This window comes from Petromyzon marinus, chromosome 37 (genome assembly GCF_048934315.1).
Source record: "Petromyzon marinus isolate PM22_M1 ecotype Great Lakes invasive population chromosome 37, UKy_Petmar_22M1.pri1.0, whole genome shotgun sequence".
NCBI lineage: Eukaryota > Metazoa > Chordata > Hyperoartia > Petromyzontiformes > Petromyzontidae > Petromyzon > Petromyzon marinus.
The window spans coordinates 20,361,372-20,381,273 of record NC_133703.1 but is presented as its reverse complement, the minus strand read 5'-3'; the positions used below and the strand labels follow the sequence as shown (position 1 = coordinate 20,381,273).

The 19,902-nt window shown below is 52.6% G+C and overlaps 1 protein-coding gene across 4 annotated transcripts in view; it reads left to right on the top strand.

The window, feature by feature from the left end:
• The first annotated feature begins 14,469 nt into the window (after positions 1-14,469).
• Positions 14,470-19,902, top strand: part of LOC116949652 (lethal(2) giant larvae protein homolog 1-like) — a 69,733-nt gene continuing 64,300 nt past the window's right edge. For 2 of the 4 annotated variants that reach the window (XM_032967203.2, XM_032967200.2), the window contains exon 1: positions 14,470-14,762. The gene's annotated coding sequence lies outside the window, so the exon portion shown is untranslated. The remainder of the gene's footprint in view (positions 14,763-19,902) is intronic. The other 2 variants (XM_032967201.2, XM_032967198.2) reach the window with 1 other exon arrangement.

Sequence of the window (19,902 nt, the reverse complement as noted above, 5' to 3'; positions counted from 1 at the left end):
TCCCACTGTGTGTGTGTGTGGGTCTGTCCCACTGTGTGTGTGTGGGGGTCTGTCCCATTGTGTGTGGGAGTCTATCCCACTGTGTGTGTGTGGGTCTATCCCACTGTGTGTGTGTGTGTGTGGGTCTGTCCCACTGTGTGTGTGTGTGGGTCTGTCTCACTGTGTGTGGGAGTCTATCCCACTGTGTGTGTGTGTGGGTCTATTCCACTGTGTGTGTGTGTGGGTCTGTCCCACTGTGTGTGTGTGTGGGTCTGTCCGACTGTGTGTGTGGGTCTGTCCCACTGTGTGTGTGTGTGGATCTGTCCCACTGTGTGTGTGTGTGGGTCTGTCCCACGGTGTGTGTGTGTGGGTCTGTCCCACTCTGTGTGTGGGAGTCTATCCCACTGTGTGTGTGTGGGTCTATCCCACTGTGTGTGTGTGTGGGTCTGTCCCACTGTGTGTGTGCGGGTCTGTCCGACTGTGTGTGTGGGTCTGTCCCACTGTGTGTGTGTGTGTGGGTCTGTCCCACTGTGTGTGTGTGTGGGTCTGTCCCACTCTGTGTGTGTGTGTGGGTCTGTCCCACTGTGTGTGTGTGTGGGTCTGTCCCACTGTGTGTGTGTGTGGGTCTGTCCCACTGTGTGTGTGTGTGGGTCTGTCCCACTGTGTGTGTGTGGGTCTGTCCCACTGTGTGTGTATGTGTGGGTCTATCCCACTGTGTGTGTGTGTGTGGGTCTGTCCCACTGTGTGTGTGTGTGGGTCTGTCCCACTGTATGTGTGTGTGTGGGTCTGTCCCACTGTGTGTGTGTGGGGGTCTGTCCCACTGTGTGTGTGTGGGTCTGTCCCACTGTGTGTGTGTGTGGGTCTATCCCACTCTTGTGTGTGTGTGGGTCTATCCCACTGTGTGTGTATGTGTGTGGGTCTGTCCCACTGTGTGTGTGTGCGTGGGTCTGTCCCACTGTGTGTGTGTGGGGGTCTGTCCCACTGTGTGTGGGAGTCTATCCCACTGTGTGTGTGTGTGGGTCTGTCCCACTGTGTGTGTGTGGGTCTATTCCACTGTGTGTGTGTGGGTCTGTCCCACTGTGTGTGTGTGTGGGTCTATCCCACTGTGTGTGTGTGGGTCTGTCCCACTGTGTGTGTCGGTGTCTGTCCCGTGACAAGCGAACCTTCACGACACTTCACGTGGCCCTCTCGAAGTGCACCTAGCCTGGCACAAGCGCCGTAGTGACGCCACCGCCACTCAGTGGTGAACTCCGTCTGTTGTGGCAAGAGGGCAGTTTGAATATCACGTGCAAGCAAAATTAACGTGTTGTACTGTATTTGTATGCTACTACGTCCATGCTCCCCACGACCACCAACCCTGCGCTGATCATTGCGATGAGATCTGGTCGAATAACCCCCCACGGTGACCTGAATACCGCGGAAATCGGCCGTCATCCAAGCATTGGCAGTGACAAGAGAGTTGCGCGCACGTGGATTGTACTAACCTTGCTTCATCTTTGTTGTCAAAACACAGTGGGGTCTCTCTCCCTCTCTGCTTAGCAGCTGAGATTACAATAATTAGACCGTATTCTGGATTATAAGACGCACAATCCCCCCACCACTCACACCACCGCGTATTTTAAAATGTGAAAGTCGAGGGTGCAGTGGTTCGTATAATGCGCAGAATACGGTAAACGTTTGCGAAACAAAATTACCGAGCCAAAACAACACAACGACGTCTCATTAACTCAAAGCACTGATTAGACTAATGGACGAGTTGTGGTCTTAATTGCATTGCATATTCATTTAGCGGTAATCAGCCACCGGGTTTGATAATTAAACAAAAAACTGCTATTGGAGGTAATGAATGGCATCGGTGCGCTGAGTCACTGGGGCATTTTGTGATGAACGAGTGAATGGAAATCAGTCGGTCACGTCTCAGAGGCCGAGCGGGGATGAGTCTGGACAATTCTTGGATGGGGTAACGACATCAACAACAGCAACTTCCAGGTCGCGATAGGTGGCTACGGGTCTGTGGTGCGTTGCGGAACATTCACGGGGCGGATAGAGATTGGGGGGGGGGGGGGGGTGTTTAATAATTATTATTTTCAACCCCTTTTAAATATTATATTTGGTATAAAACTAACTCTGCGTCGCTTCTGTTCGTATGTGTGTTTGTACGTGTATGTGTGTGTTTGTACGTGTGTGTGTGTGTTTGTACGTGTGTGTGTGTATTTGTACGTGTGCGTGTGTATTTGTACGTGTGCACAGAGTAGCGACGCTCACAACAATGAGCGGAGCGCCGGGTGGCTAAAACACAGCAAGTAGGCACAGTCGGGGGCACAGGTGGTGCATCGGCCAGTCATCTCAGTCAGTCCACCCATGGCACCTGGGTCCGTCCCGTGACCTCTTGCCAGCGGGCGGTCGACACTTCACGTGGCATTAACGTGCACATAGCCTGGCACAAGCGTCGTGGTGACGTCACCGCCACTTAGTGGCGAATGGCGGTTGTTGTTAGTGGGGGGTGGGGTAGTGCAACGGTTAGCGCGCTGCGCTACGAACCCAGTGAGTTCGATTCCCGCTCACGGCCAACACCAGTGACGATTATCTGAACTGGTCCTGGGCCTCCCTTAGGTCGACTCAGCCTCAAATGAGTATCTGGTGCGATGTGTAAACATCGCCACTGGGGAGACAAAGGCGGCCGGGCGTGGTGTGGGCCACCCACCCCCTCGTGTGCCGTGGCGGCCTTCAAAGGTGCTCGCTAACAGCACTTACCCCAAGAGTCTGTTAAGGCTATACGGGGGATCTTTGTCTTTGCTTTTTGTATATATCACAGCTGCAGTGATTAATACATTAGCTGTCGGGTTGTTAAAGTCTCACATTGCCATATTACACTCATACAAACGGGTTCGTGTTCATAATAATAACATAATAATAATGATCATAAGACAAGGCGAGATGGATGACATTCAGCACTGGTTAGATTCCTGCCGAGCAGTTCTAGGTTGCTGCTATTGTGGCTTTGCTTCTGCTGCTATTGTCTTTTCCACTGGCACATCCGAGCTGAGCCGGCGTGGGGCCATCACGGCACGGGTGTTGTTTTTTTTCTTCTTCTATTGGGGCTGTTTGCCGAGCCGGAGACATCTCATGCTGGCTCGGGGCCAAATCAGGGCCAGGGGATGACTCGTCCAGTTGCTTAATTTAATATGGAATAGTCCGGATCACTGTTCCCAGAAAGTTATTATTATTTTTACTGCCACACCACATCCATCCACGCCACATCAAATGTTATCAACATGAGTCTGTTTATCGGTCACAGTAATATAGGAGTATTATTCATAAGAATACTAGCGTGCTTTTTAGTGGTAGTGCCTTAACCCAATAATTCCTACTTCAAGCGCAGACATGCTAAAAGGCAGCGTTCCAGAGGTGGGGGTTAGGGGGGTGGGTGAAATCTTGAGCAAGAAATTACGCTCCGGTCACGATCGCTTCGCGAAGCAATATTTTTTTGGTTAAACATCGTGCTATATACAGCGGCGACTAGTGGCCGAGTCACACGCGGGTTTAATGACATCATCCGGTCGGATGAGCGGGGCCTAAGTTCGCTTGGGCAGGACACGTGGCTGGAAAGGACGATGGATAACAACAACAACAACAATAATCAACAACAATAATAACAACGGGGTGACAGCCAAGGGATGGAACGCATCGTGGGAGGACGTCCCAGCGCGGAGGAGATGGAGCGATGGAATCGGCTCGTTGTCCAGCCGCTGGATGGATCGTCGTATCGCAAGAGGATCGTGCGACGTGGCGGCGATGGCGGCGGCGGCGGCGGCTTGGGGTTGGCCATCATCCAGCAGTAGATTGACCATGGCTGATGACGATACATGAGTGATGAATAGGTAAAACAAAACAAAAAACACCTTGTGATGTTTACTGACCCATGAGCTTAAAAAAAATCGATTGTAATCGACGTCAACCGATGCGTCGTTACAATCCCTCGTTGTGAAGTCGCCTCCACACATCACCCACCGAGGTGAGAGACCAACTCGATCGCCTGCAGCAAAAAAACAACAACAAAAAACCACGGCTTTTTGGTCATCCCCCGAGCGAGTAGTCGTGCAGCAAATGCAAATTGCACAGCGGGCATTCCGGGGGGTCGTGATGGCCAATCGCAGTTCGATTGCGTGCAACCGTGTTGTGCGACTGTTCGCAAGCAGTTGCAGAGGCGCCCGCGTATGAGAGATTCATTTGCATGCAACCGGGTTGAATGCAACCGATTGCATGCAACCAGTCGCACAGAGGCGTCCACACGTAAGCAGTGCAATTGCATGCAACCGTGTTGCGCGACTGAATGCTCGGCAGGGCGCGGACGCGGCTTGCGTGGATTAATCGATTGGCTATCATTGCGCTGTCCGCCACGATGTGAACGACACGATAATGAATACATCGTTGCTAGGCCGGTGTGTGGGTGGCATGTGAGAGGTGATAATGAATACATCGTTGCTAGGCCGGTGTGTGGGTGGCATGTGAGAGGTATACTCGATGTGGTGTGTCGGATGTGGGAAAAACAAAACATTGTTTCGGGAGGTCGCCGACTCGCCTACTCACGGGACGGACAGCCGTGGCTGGCATTAAGCCCTGGCATCGTGGGAGGGAGCTAAACAAAATTTTGTATTTTAAAGTTCGCGATCAATAGGGTTCAGAGCAATGGACAGCCGCCAGTTGAATCCCAGGCGTGTCACGCACGGGCGCCTATTTGTGGCGTTCCCGCAGCGGTGTTGCGCCGGACTCGCTTCAATCAGTGATCATGGGCACGGCAGGAACATTGTCGTCGTCTCTCCCACTGCCGCGAGTGTTCGCGAGGGGCAATGGCTCCGGTTTGCATCCCGCCCGACGCCGAACTCTCATTTCACGAGATTGGCCGGACTTTCTCTCCGCCGCAAACAAATCTCGAGACTCGGCCACGTCTTTTGCTCGGAGAGAGATAGAGGCGCTGCCCTGCAATTTCTCGCTCACGCCATCGCTGGTGGCAAGGGGCCTCCACCATAGCGAACCCAAGTATGGTGGGGTGGGGGGCGAGGTGGGGTGGGGTGGGGGGGTGGAATTTGGTCTACCAGACAGGTTGCAAGAGGTGAGGAGTTCCCACTCTCTACCCAACCACATACGCGACCTGCCAATCGACTGTGATGTTACCCACCTGACACTGCTGGGTGGGCAGAGGTGGCGGTGCTGGGTGGGCGGATGAGCGGGCGGGCACGGTTGAGAAATTGACGTGATTGTTTCAACTGCAGCGCACGGGAGATTGCATCGAACCGGCGACCTCTGGATTTCAAATCCACAACACCCTGGCAGGATCCGCCGCTACATACTCAGGGCACGTTGAGGACAACACTTTGCTGGCAATTGCCACTGGCTACACTCTTTTTGTTTTTTTTTACTACGAGGCAACTGTTGCTGAGCAACCCACACGCGGGTCCTTCAGTGGACCACGGAGCGATGGAGTCACGTCCGGCGTCACCGAACCCGCACCGACCAGTTTGGTGAAGTATGGTCAAACAGCCCCCCCCCCTCCCGCCTCCGCCACCCCTGCGGTGTGCTAACCGTTACGCGGCGGGGAAAACGATCCCCGGGCAAAATTATTTGACGGTGAAATTGGCGTGGAGGGTGTGCGAAAGATGCACCGTGGGGGAGGGGCAGGGCCGGATCAAGATTTTGTAGGCCCCTGGGCTACAGGTACTGTGAGGCCCCCAGTAGTATTTTCAAAAGGAAAACAAAGTTAAAGAAAAATAAAATTGTATTTTTACACGACTAACAACAAATAAAATTCAGCATTCACGAGTGAAATAACTTTCCACTTAATCTCTGGAGGCCCTCCAGCCGGCGGAGGCCCCCTGGGCTGCAGCCCCTAAAGCCCCCGTGCCTTAATCCGGCCATGGGGAGGAGAGAAGATGTGGAACCGGGTTCAGAGGAACCGCTGGGACTGGAGTTGAGTTGGAGCCGAGAGGTCCGGGATTTGGATTTCTGTGGTGTTTGGGGTGGCGGGAATTAATTTCTACCGAGATCTGGCAGCGGCGCCGTGTCGAACTTGTCTGCGGTACACTGGGGCGGATTTGATGATCGACATCGGGCTGACTGAGAAATATTGTCCGGGTTTGGACTGTGGGAAAAGGTGGAATTCTTGCCACTCACCCACACATGAGAATAGGGTTTCCTCTTTTTTCTGGCAACAAAACAGGTGTTAAGATGTTAAAACCCCAAACTGAAACCTTTCACATGGAATCATGTCTGCATTAACCACAATACTTGTGGTCAGAATGCAAACAAAAAAATACTCTGATAGCATTTGCATTGTCTTTGAAACTGATTGGTCCACACCAGAAACAGCTTTGTTTCGAGCCTCGTCTCAAACGGTGTTAGACCAGAAGACGCCAAAACCTATTATCATATTTTGGTACTGGCAAAGGCGATCCCATGATGTAGCTACTCACCCACCCACTTACTCATTCACTCACTCACTTACCCACTCAGCCATTCGCTCACCCACTCAGCCCTTCACTCACCCACTCATTCACTCACCCACCCACTCATCCACTCACTCACTTACCCACTCAGCCATTCACTCACCCATCATTCACTCAACCACTCTTTCACTCACCCACTCATTCACTCACCCACCCACTCACTCACTTACCCACTCAGCCATTCACTCACCCATTATTCACTCACCCACCCATTCACTCACCCACTCATTCACTCATCCACCCACCCACTCACTTACCCACTCGCCAACTCACTCACCCACCCACCTAATAGGGTTACCACCCGTCCACGAATTGGCATCAGCGTTCGGATGCCAATAATTGATGTTGTTTTGCATTTCGTTGAACTTGATAACGGACCAAGGTGGGTGTTGACTGTGGAATAGGTGGAGCGAAAACCTCCCGATATAAGATGTGGGGCCATGTTGGCAGCTATACCTTCACTGTTTGTCACGATGGGTTAGTTAGTTGTATTCGTTTAACGTACGCATACATATAAACAAATGAGCTGTATTTCTCTAGCTATATTTAATTGTTGGGGTTTTTTATATTCAAATATATAAATGAGAAGAAAAAAACGTTCAAATGTGAATGAATGGAGAGGCTAGCTTATATAACTTGCAGTATCAATATTTATGTGTACACAGTCGTTTTAAAAATTAAAGCAAAAGTTAGCGTTTGCTATATTAAGTCGGTACGCACCGTGTTTTAATAAAGTAGCTTAATCGATTTCCGACTTTACCCGCGAGTTCATTATTAACTGGAATGAAAACGTCAATAGGTTTTGAAGTAAAAAAAAAATAATCGATCTTATCATCGTCGTCGAGTTATGAGTTGTCCTCTTTGGTATTTTTAGTTTGTCGTTGCTCTGTCTGACTGCCCCGGTGAATGTGCGACGTTCGGGCGACGTTGGGTCAACGGTTCCGACCGTGTTTACTGGGAGTGCGATATTACAATTGCTGCTGCTCTATCCTTTGGGTAATGAGACGTGCCGGAAAGTAAGACGCACCTCCCCCCCCCCCCCCCCAATAAACAACGCGTGTCCGGTGTCAATCAAGTTACATGCAAACCTGGTCAAAAAGACAAAGGTCCCCCGTATAGCCTTAACAGACTGCTGGGGCAAGTGCTGTAAGCGAGAAACCTATGGAGGCCGGCACCGTGGCACGCACGGAAGGGGTGGGTGGCCAGCATTACGCCCGGCCGCCTTTGTCTCCCCGGTGGCGATGTTCACACAATGCACGAGGTAATAATTTGAGGCCGAATCGACCTAGGGGAGGCCCAGGACCGTTTCAGATAATCGTCGTTGGCGGTGGCCGTGAGCGCACTAACCGCTAAACCCACCGCTCCCCCTGATAAACTCGTGTCACGCAGATGTGGGTTTGATGCGTATTGACACGTGGTGAGTGAGTGGTTGAGTGAGTTGAGTCACGTTTACTTTGTTGAACCAGGTGAGAACTCACGATACCGGGATGCAGTCTCATTTGAAAGTGTGAGAGAATGAGGAAGAGTGAATGAATGAGTGGGAGGGGGGGATTGAGATAGCTATCGAGATTGTGAGTGAGTGAATGAAGTCAAGTTAATGTTGTTGAAACAGGTGGGAACGCGAGAGACCAAGATAATCTCCCTTGCAAGAGTGAGTAAGTGTGAGTGAATGAGTCGGGGGAAGTGAGATGGTCATCGAGATTGTGAGTGAGTGAATGAAGTCAAGTTCATGTTGTTGAAACAGGTGGGAACGCGAGAGACCAAGATAATCTCCCTTGCAAGAGTGAGTAAGTGAATGAGTCGGGGGAAGTGAGATGGTCATCGAGATTGTGAGTGAGTGAATGAAGTCAAGTTAATGTTGTTGAAACAGGTGGGAACGCGAGAGACCAAGATAATCTCATTTGCAAGAGTATGAGTGAGTAAATGAGTGGGGAGAGTGAGTGAGATGGCGATCGTGATCATCAGTGAGTTGGTCAAGTCAGGTGTAATTTGTTGAACCAGGTGGGAACTCTAGATGGCGCGGAGATTACTGACGCATATAATCCCAACCGAGCAACCTGCGGGAGATTATGAAATTGCATGAGCAATTATTTATTTAAATAACTACCCTGACGCCTGCTGCTGTATATTTTGAGTTTGCATGTCTCTCTCTCCCCGTGGTCGCGTGGATTTTTCTCCTCGTCCTCCGAGGCTTTTCCCTCCATTCTTTGAATCAACGACATCGCGCGTTTAGAGTATTTGGCTGCTATGAATGTCCACGTGATGATAAAAAAGCCACTTCGTTGGGCGTTCATTTGCGATGGCCAGGTCGCTTTTGGGAAAGGAGCTCTACAGGTCAGTGGGCCTTACCTGGTGAAATAAAAACTAAATAGTTCATAGTTTCGCCGCGGTCACGGCTAATCAGAATTTATATTTAGACGGAGAAAGTTACAACAAACGACACCAAACAAGACGATAGGAGTACAAAGTGCAGTCACTAAATATAAATCAATAAAGTCTACGAGTACAAATTAACGGAGCGGCAGCCGAGGAATGGAGCGCGTCCGATTGTACGTCCAGCCGAGGAGATGGAGTCACGAAAGGAGACTCTGTGTGTGGGTGGATTACCACCATCGCAGGATCGTGAGAGGTGGCGGTGGTCGGCGGCTTGGAGAACCCTTCGTTCAGCAGTGGATTGATCATGGCTGATTCGGCCTTCGTTTGGGTAATAAATACTGGTTCGTCAACCGTTGTAACCTGTGTACCCCTCACCATGCCCTTACTTATTACAGACCAATTCAGACCTTATTGGTCACCCCGTGGCCCTTATAAATCTCAACGTGCATCCTGCAAAGTCCCCATCGCAAGTGAGAAGAAACACAAACACAGATAGACAAAACAAATTTGCCCGCGTTGAAAACGGCCGTACGCCGTATGGACTTGAAAACTCAATTTCCCTGTACCTACGTGACTTTACCGAAAGAACCAAACAGTATGGATTCCTGCAGGTCACGAAAGCTTCAAATCAAGAATACGGGGTTATAAACCGTGTGGGTTTGACGGCTCTGTGTACGGTGCTGTTTCGGCTATGCATGCGCGCCCTCTGTTGTTGACTGAGTCATGTGGCCCTCGCACGCCCAAGCAGCTTAAACGGGCGGCGGGCACTGGCGGGACGGGAGGCACAGGAGGTGGAGGATGTGGAGGAGCTGGGTAGACTTGCCCCATGGATGGTTATGACCGGCGGCGTCAATATAATCGGCCTCTCTCTGTTGGGGGAGGAGGGGAGGAGGCTCGTAAAGGACGCTGATACTCGGAGGTTGGAGGCAGTCGCCCTCCGGCAACGACGGAGGACGGAGAAGCGACGCTCACAACAAATGTGCGGAGCGCCGGGCGGATAAAATAGTGAGTTGGCACAGTTGGGGGGAGGGGGGCATCGGTGGTGCAGTCAACCCATGGCACCACCTGGGTATGCCCCGTGACCTCCTGCTGCACATAGCCTGGCACAGTAGTCAACCAATGGCACCACCTGGAGTCTGTCCCGTGACCTCCTGCTGCATATAGCCTGGCACAGCAGTCAACCAATGGCACCACCTGGGTCTGCCCCGTGACCTCCTCCTCCTGCACCTAGCCTGGCACAGCAGTCAACCCATGGCACCACCTGGGTATGCCCCGTGACCTCCTCCTGCACCTAGCCTGGCACAGCAGTCAACCCATGGCACCACCTGGGGTCTGTCCCGTGACCTCCTGCTGCACCTAGCCTGGCACAGCAGTCAACCAATGGCACCACCTGGGTCTGCCCCGTGACCTCCTCCTCCTGCACCTAGCCTGGCACAGCAGTCAACCCATGGCACTACCTGGGTATGCCCCGTGACCTCCTCCTCCTGCACCTAGCCTGGCACAGCAGTCAACCCATGGCACCACCTGGGGTCTGTCCCGTGACCTCCTGCTGCACCTAGCCTGGCACAGCAGTCAACCAATGGCACCACCTGGGTCTGCCCCGTGACCTCCTCCTCCTCCTGCACCTAGCCTGGCACAGCAGTCAACCCATGGCACCACCTGGGTATGCCCCGTGACCTCCTCCTCCTGCACCTAGCCTGGCACAGCAGTCAACCCATGGCACCACCTGGGGTCTGTCCCGTGACCTCCTGCTGCACCTAGCCTGGCACAGCAGTCAACCAATGCACCACCTGGGTCTGCCCCGTGACCTCCTCCTCCTGCACCTAGCCTGGCACAGCAGTCAACCCATGGCACCACCTGGGTATGCCCCGTGACCTCCTCCTCCTGCACCTAGCCTGGCACAGCAGTCAACCCATGGCACCACCTGGGGTCTGTCCCGTGACCTCCTGCTGCACCTAGCCTGGCACAGCAGTCAACCAATGGCACCACCTGGGTCTGCCCCGTGACCTCCTCCTCCTGCACCTAGCCTGGCACAGCAGTCAACCCATGGCACCACCTGGGTATGCCCCGTGACCTCCTCCTCCTGCACCTAGCCTGGCACAGCAGTCAACCCATGGCACCACCTGGGTATGCCCCGTGACCTCCTCCTCCTGCACCTAGCCTGGCACAGCAGTCAACCCATGGCACCACCTGGAGTCTGTCCCGTGACCTCCTGCTGCAACTAGCCTGGCACAGCAGTTAACCAATGGCACCACCTGGGTCTGCCCCGTGACCTCCTCCTCCTGCACCTAGCCTGGCACAGCAGTCAACCCATGGCACCACCTGGGGTCTGTCCAGTAACCTCCTCCTCCTGCACCTAGCCTGGCACAGCAGTGAACCCATGGCACCACCTGGGTATGCCCCGTGACCTCCTCCTCCTGCACCTAGCCTGGCACAGCAGTCAACCCATGGCACCACCTGGGGTCTGTCCCGTGACCTCCTGCTGCACATAGCCTGGCACAGCAGTTAACCCATGGCACCACCTGGGGTCTGTCCAGTGACCTCCTCCTCCTGCACCTAGCCTGGCACAGCAGTCAACCAATGGCACCACCTGGGTCTGCCCCGTGACCTCCTCCTCCTGCACATAGCCTGGCACAGCAGTCAACCCATGGCACCACCTGGGTATGCCCCGTGACCTCCTCCTCCTGCACCTAGCCTGGCACAGCAGTCAACCCATGGCACCACCTGGGGTCTGTCCCGTGACCTCCTGCTGCACCTAGCCTGGCACAGCAGTTAACCCATGGCACCACCTGGAGTCTGTCCAGTGACCTCCTCCTCCTGCACCTAGCCTGGCACAGCAGTCAACCAATGGCACCACCTGGGTCTGCCCCGTGACCTCCTCCTCCTGCACCTAGCCTGGCACAGCAGTCAACCCATGGCACCACCTGGGGTCTGTCCAGTGACCTCCTCCTCCTGCACCTAGCCTGGCACAGCAGTCAACCCATGGCACCACCTGGGTCTGCGCCGTGACCTTCTACCAGCAGCGCGTCTTCGACACTTCACGTGACGGCCTCAAAGTGAACCTAGCCTGGCACAAGCGCCGTGATCACCATCACTTAGCGGCGAATGTGGCCTTAAGCGAGCAGTGTAGTATATGGTGCATGAGTGTGTAAACATCAGCACCGGGGAGACAAAGGTAGCTACCCAGTAAACACCGAACGTTGATTCAACGTTGGCCGAGGCGGGGTGCTCCAGGGGTAGGGGGAGGTGGGGGTGAGGGAGGCGTCGCTAAGCAACGGGTCCTTCCACTCCTAGTAAACTAATTATTCGATGCTGCTGCTGCTGCAACGTTGCCATTGGTGCACAGAAGCAATAATATATAACAACAAACTCTACACACCCGTCAGACACGCTGCGTGACCTTAAACAATAAATGAATATGAAAGGCAACTTTTCTTGTGATTTCCCTTGTTAAACAGAACGTAAACATTTAACGTGCTCGCGTCCGTGCTGTTATTTAAAAACAAAAACATCCTTTGAAGGCCACGGTGCTGTTATCGAGGAACAGAGTTAGGGGCCGTCCATAAATGACGTCACAAAGCTCTGCCCCCCCCCCCAAAAAAATGCTTAAAGTCGCTTTAAACTATTGTCATTGTAGTGCGTATTTAATGTGGCGCTGCACTCTGATGTTGTAGGAGAAAACATTTATTAAAAAGTCTATTTAATTAAGTTAGAACGTGTTGTCTGTATTTATTAAAAGTTGCGCATTTTGATGTGACGTCACATTTCTCAAACCCCCCCTCCCTCTCCTCGTCACACATCGTCACAAATGTCTGACCCCCCCCACCCAGGTGCGTGACGTCATTTATGGACGGCCCCTTATCGATGAACAGAGTTGGCCACTTGTTGATTGTGCTTCTGCATGGCTGCCCAAACACAGCCCCCGCCCTCTCACAACTTAACCCCGCCTACTTTCTATTTAGCTCCGCCCTTTAATCGCTTAGCCCCGCCTATTCTGCCCTTAACCCCGTCCTCTCGCGCATAACCCCGCCTACTCTGCCATTAGCTCCGCCCTATAATCGGTCCGCCCCGCTTCCCCTCCCCATAGCCCCGCCCTCTCACGTGTAGCCCCGCCTACTCTCCCCTTAGTTCCGCCCTCTAATCGATTATACTGTGTAACAAAAAAATATAAAATAAATTCCTGGGTAGTAAGTGTTATTTCCTAATTGCTAATGCCTCTAAAGTATTAGAAAATGGCTATTATTGCCCACAAACGTTGCTTTTGTGACCAGGACAGTGATAGTTTAACACGTAGGCTTTCGCGACCAATATTATTCATAATAAAGGTTTTTGGGTTGGATCGCGTTTATTTATAAATGTGTCGTAACCCTCCACCACCCGACACGGCCAATCAGCAAAAAAAGTGTCACGTTGACAAAAAGACAAATAGTTCACTACTTTAGCCCACCGGTGTGTTGAAGAGTGAATCCACATTTACAGTTTGAGTACGACGTTTCGCTGGTAAATACATCCAGCATCATCGGGCAATTCGCCAGAATGGTAAAGCCCTCACAGCAGCAGGGTGACGTCATCACTTAACTCATATCAGGTGCAGTGATTAGAGGCGGAGGGGGGGGTATTGTAATTATATAATCGATTAGTAATCAGTCATTGGTTATGATTAGTAATGAGTTGTAGATTAGTAATTCTTTAAATCAAAATGTAATGTGTATTATTTAATAATACTGGCAAAGACTAATTAGAGAATCCATTGAAATTGAGAGGAACAAGAATAACTTTAATCGCTCTGACAGCTACAGGCTTAGTGCGGCCTGGAAGCGTCATGATTTTTTGTTATTTTATTTTCACCTACGTGACTTTACCCAATAGAATTAAATAAAAAATAGTTTACATTTTGATTTAAAGCTTTCGTGACTGCAGTAATTCATATTCTTAGCTCTTTCGGTAAAGTCACGTTGAAGGGAAACAATAAAATAATAAACTATAAAAGGGAAACAATAAAATAATACAATATATGTTATATTTCTTATATATTTTATAACTTTATTATTTTATTATTTTATTGTTTCCCTTCAACGTGACTTTATTGTTTCCCTTCAACGTGACTTTACCGAAAGAACTAAGGATGCAATGACAATAGTTTAAAGCCATTTGAAGCATGTAAAAAAAAATTGGGGGGGGGGGGGCAGAGCTTTGTGACGTCATATTTGAGGGGGGTCTGAGTTTTTGTGACGCCGTGTGACGAAAGGGGGGGGTCAAAAAATCGTCCAAAATCGCGTGACATCATTTATGGACGGCCCCTTACGTGGACGCTTGTGTCGAGGTTGCTTCTGAAAAAAATAAAGTTAATACCTCGGTGGGCTTTGTCTGCGTTAGGATGGCGATGGTTCAGTTTCATTTGTATGTTTGTTGTTGTAACGTTCTTACCCGCCCCGACTGGACGTCTGTGAAAAAGAGCTTCATAGCTCATCGGATTCCTCCAGCAGTAAAACATTTAACGATGAAATCTACATTTAATTATTCTGGTTCTAAATAGGCTCGTAGCCCCCGCCCCCCTCTCGTCACTTAACCCCGCCTTATCTACGTTAACCGCGCCCTCTTTCACTAGCCCCGCCCTTTATTATAATGTAGCCCCGCCCACCGGCCCTCTTCGAACGTCCCCCAGCTTGGCCGCGCCTCGGCCCCCGACCGCTCCCCGAGTCTCCCCAAGGCCGCGCGGTTTGCGGCTCCCTCGGCTCCCTCCGCTTCCACCACCACCACCACCCCAGCCCGCCCGGGGTCTCCCGCAACCACCACCCCCCCCAGCCTCCACCGCCCTCAGTGCGGGTGCCAGATGCGAAGAGGCGGCGGCGGAGGAGGAGGAGGCGGCTCTCGAGTCCTCGGGAGAAGCAGCGCGGCGGCCAGGTGAGCGCCCACACCGGGATGCGGATGAGGAGCGAGGCCTCCTTCCCCGCAGGGCTCGGCCTGACGAGGTGGAGACTCCACTCTCAGTCTTCACTCCTCGATTCACCTCATCTCCTTGTACTTCTCCACCCGTGAGCTGGGCGCTCACGACGACGACTACTAACTACTACTGTGTTACTTACTGTACTTGCCCTCCACCAACCACGCTCGCTTTACCTCGCCGCAAGCTCCTCCGTGCCGCGTGTTTTATCGATCCTTACGAGGTGAGGAGAATCTTCCCTCCCCCCTCCCTCCCTTCTTCGTCTTCCTCTCATACCTCCACTCTTCTCTCCACCTCTTTCACGACCTCTCCCGTCAGGGGCTGCTCGGCCTGACGAGGTCGTGGGTCCCCCAACTCTCCCCGCACGCTTTTCCGCGTGAGCTGGGGGCACTCGCGAGGCGGGAGGCTGCGATCTCTCCTCCTCTTTACCTCTCTTCAAACCCTCCTCATTCGTCATCTCCACCCGCTCTCCTCACGTGAATCTCGTCTGACGATGTGTCCCTGACGAGGTTAAAGTTATCCACGCTCCTTCCTATATCTTCCCCCCTCCTGGCCACCGTTCTCCGCCCTCCTATTCCACGTGGACCGTACCCTGACGACGTGAAGTCTACAACACCTCACCTCGTCTCCCCTCACCTCCCCTCACCTCGTTTTCCCTCACCTCGCCTCCCCTCGTCTTCCCCTCACCTCGCCTTCCCTCACCTCCCCTCACCTCGCCTTCCCTCACCTCCCCTCACCTCGCCTCCCCTCACCTCGCCTTCCCTCACCTCGTCTTCCATCACCTCGCCTTCCCTCGTCTTCCCTCACCTCGCCTCCCCTCACCTCGTCTTCCCCTCACCTCGCCTTCCCTCACCTCCCCTCACCTCGTTTTCCCTCACCTCGCCTTCCCTCACCTCCCCTTCCCTCACCTCCCCTCACCTCGTCTTCCCCTCACCTCGCCTTCCCTCACCTCCCCTCACCTCGTTTTCCCTCACCTCGCCTTCCCTCGCCTCGCCTTCCCTCACCTCGCCTTCCCTCGCCTCCCCTCACCTCGTCTTCCCTCACCTCGCCTTCCCTCACCTCGCCTTCCCTCGCCTCGTCTTCCCTCACCTCGTCTTCTCCCGTTACCCCTGTAACCTCATCCCTAGTTCTGACTGGAGCTACTACTACAAGCGAGGGTGTTCGAGGCGGTGTTTGCGTGGTGTTGGCCACCCACCCCCTCGTGTGCCACAGTGCCGGTAGCCTTCATAGGTGCTACTCGCAAACAGCACTTGCCCCAACAGTCTGTTACAGGCTACACGGGGGATCTTTATCTTTGGTGCAGTGTGGGCGGTTGTGATGTAGTGGAGGTGGTTGTGGTGTTATAGTGGAGGTGGTTGTGGTGTTGTAGTGGAGGTGGTTGTGGTGTTGTAGTGGAGGTGGTTGTGGAGGTGGTTGTGGAGGTGGTTGTGGAGGTGGTTGTGGAGGTGGTTGTGGTGTTATAGTGGAGGTGGTGTTGTAGTGGAGGTGGTTGTGGTGTTGTGGTGGAGGTGGTTGTGGAGGTGGTTGTGGTGTTATAGTGGAGGTGGTTGTGGTGTTGTAGTGGAGGTGGTTGTGGAGGTGGTTGTGGTGTAGTGGAGGTGGTTGTGGTGTAGTGGATGTGGTTGTACTGTGTAGTGTATAGTCGATGATGGTGGTGTTGTGGTGATTGTGCTTCGTAGTCTCGGTGTTGGGAGTGCGTGTGACGGTGCAGGAGATGGCTGTGGTAAATGCTGTGGGTTCGTAGTTCGTTTCCAGCGTGTGGGATGTTTGTTTGTAGTTTTGCACATGTTTATAATCATGTTGATTCTATGTTTAAGACGGAGCTTGTGTGTGGCCTGTGTGATGCTCTTGTGGTATTGATTCAGTTGATTGTTTTTCACATGCACATTACATACCTTGGGTCAATAATATGATAAACCTTCGTCAATTGTAGGAAAATCTTCGTAAGGTGGATTATAATATGCATATGTCAACTCACACGGTTTGCCCCTATTCTTGTGCAGGGAAGTTGGGTTTTTAGGTCCATTCGGCGTTCAGCCGTTTCACAAAACGGGCAACAAACAATTGTGTTTGTCCCTTGTGATGGGACTTTGTAGGATGAACGTTGAGATGTATAAGTGGCACGGGGTGATCAATAAGGTCTCAACTGGTCTGTAATAAGGTAGGGCACTGATAAGGGGTTAACAGGTATGAATATACGTATATTTTTTAACGTTTTGATTGCTTAACGCGTTTAAAATGTTTAGCGCGCGACTGGTTCTGTCTTGCAACCCTTGTATTTTACTCCCTTGTACAAAAAAAAAGAAGGGCTTTATGATCGCGGTTATGTGATTGTGGTTGTTACTGTGGTGGTGAGTTAATCATGGCTCTGAGACGAGAGTGCCGAGTGACTGGTACCGTCTGGGTTCTAGGTGTAAAGTACCGCGCCTACGCTTTGGGCGTGGCGGTAGTTGCACACTTTGTCTGCTACTGGTTGCAATGGGTGGTTATTTTGGACCTGGTAGTTATGCATCTTTGCAACGAATTTCATGACCAAGGGGCAGGGAAAGACGTACGAGCAGAATGTTTGGTCAAGGCAGTTCTATGGGTCGCTGTGCTGGGTCAGTGGGTCGCTGTGCTGGGTCTGTGGGTCGCTGTGCTGGGTCTGTGGGTCGCTGTGCGGGTCTGTGGGTCGCTGTGCGGATCTGTGGGTGGCTGTGCTGGGTCTGTGGGTCGCTGTGCTGGGTCTGTGGGTCGCTGTGCTGGGTCTGTGGGTCGCTGTGCGGGTCTGTGGGTCGCTGTGCGGATCTGTGGGTCGCTGTGCTGGGTCTGTGGGTCGCTGTGCGGGTCTGTGGGTCGCTGTGCGGGTCTGTGGGTCGCTGTGCGGGTCTGTGGGTCGCTGTGCGGATCTGTGGGTCGCTGTGCTGGGTCTGTGGGTCGCTGTGCTGGGTCTGTGGGTCGCTGTGCCTGGGTCTGTGGGTCGCTGTGCGGATCTGTGGGTCGCTGTGCGGATCTGTGGGTCGCTGTGCGGATCTGTGGGTCGCTGTGCGCATCTGTGGGTCGCTGTGCGGATCTATGGTTCGGTGTTGCAGGTCTATGGGTGGCTGTGCTGGTCTTTGGGAGTTTTGGCAGTGTGAGTTTCACGACCTCAGTGCGAGTCTACCCGAAGACCAAGTCACGGGAGACCGTCAGATCTTGGAGGTCTCATCTTTCCACTGTGCAGGGGCATCTTTCGGATCTGGCGGAGGGTAGAGCTCTTTGGCATTGAGTAGTGGTGGCGGCGGCGGGTTGTGTGTGATAGCCATGACGTCTTCATCCTTGATCTTTAAAATAAAAACCGACCAGGTATCTCATGGGAAGGTTGCGAGTTCAAATATCCTGGTCGTGATGATGTCTTCAGTGGTTACAGGTTATGATACATTCATTTCGTGTCAGTCTTGCCAACTTGTATGTTGAACGTCCTTCGCACCGTGCTAATCGGAGGTGCGCGGGATGGACTACAAGCTAAACAACAAAAATGGCAGTTCTAAAGAAATTAGTTTTCCACCATTTGTGGGGGTTACAAGCACCCCCCCCCCCACCGCGCCTAAATCATCATCATCATCAGCAGTGCATAGCTCCTCGAGCAGGCGCCACTGATGAGCGAGGGGAGGCATCGCGCGCTCTTCACCTGTGACGCGGCTCGCGTCCTATGTCCCGGTCGAGATGGCTCCCACTCGCTGAAGGGCCTGGCCTACAGTTGGGGCCGGCACCTGTACAGAGGCGGGTTGGGGCATCGGCCGTATCAGCCCTGCGCTTCTTCGTTCGTTTTGCAATCCGCTTGTCCTGGTGAGGGTCGCGCCAACCCCCCCTCCGCCCCCAACCTGCGCTTCTGTTGATACTTTTTAGAGCTTTCACTTGTGGCCAGTTTGCTTCCGAAAATGAGGTTAATACCTCGGTGGGCTTTGCCTAGTAGGATGGGGATGGTTTTATTTCTATTTACATGTTTTTTTGGGTGATGTGTTCGCCTTTTCCTGTACTTTGCACTACTACCGTGTGTTTGTACTGTTGTCGTAACGTTCTTACCCGCCCCTGCTGGACATAAGTGAAAAAGAGCTTCATAGCTCATCGGATTCGTCCAGTATATATAAAAAAAAATCTGATTCTGATACTATGCTGGTAAGTGCCAGGTGATGAATGCTTAATTAGACCCAGGACCAGTGCAGTTGTTCAGAAATTACCGTAGTTCGCCACTGATGTCAGCTCCACGTTGTAGGACTGCAAAACGTTCAGCGTTGACTTAGGACCGCCAGTGGATATTCACATCGATTCTGATATGAGCAGCTCACGATGCTGCTCGCAGTCGTGCGTTCCACAGTTGGAACCACGTGCTCTCCGGAGAGGTCACGTGGTGGCGGCGGCGGCAGCGGTGGCGTGACGAAGGAAACATTAGACGGTGGGGATGGACACGACGAGCTCCATTGCAAGATGGAACGTAGTAATAACGTGGCCTCTGCCGGTATGACATCGGCCCGCGAAGGAAGGGCAAAGGTGGAGGGAGTTGACAGCTGAGACATCGGTGGTGCCCTCAAGACCATGTGGTCAATGGATAGATAATGATGAGCGTTGTGGTTGTTAGTGGATTTTGTCCTCAAGCTGCTGGGTGTACCACCTGTCAGGCTGGGTAGGTGAGTAGCTAGGTGCACCGTCTGGGCGGGTAGATATGGGTTGGCTGTGCTCGTTGCTGGTGGTTAATGTTTGCTATCTTTGTTTAGTTAAACATTTATTTACATTCTTTACGTCACTTACGGCTGCAAGTTTAACCCCCCCTCCCTTACGCGTATGTGTGTGTGTCCTGTATAGGGGGAGCGGTAGTGTAGCGGTTAGCGCGCTGCGCTACGAACCTGGCGACCCGAGTTCGATTTCTGCTCATGGTCACCATCAGTGACGATTAACTGCACTGGTCCTGGGCCTCCCTTAGGTCGACTCAGCCTCAAATGAGTACCTGGTGTGGTGCGTGATAACATTGCCGCTAGAGAAACAAAGGCGCCTGGGCGTGGTCTTGGCCACCCATCCCCTCGTGTGCCATTCTGGCCTTCAAAGGTGCTCGCTAACAGCACTTGCCCCAACATTCTGGTAAGG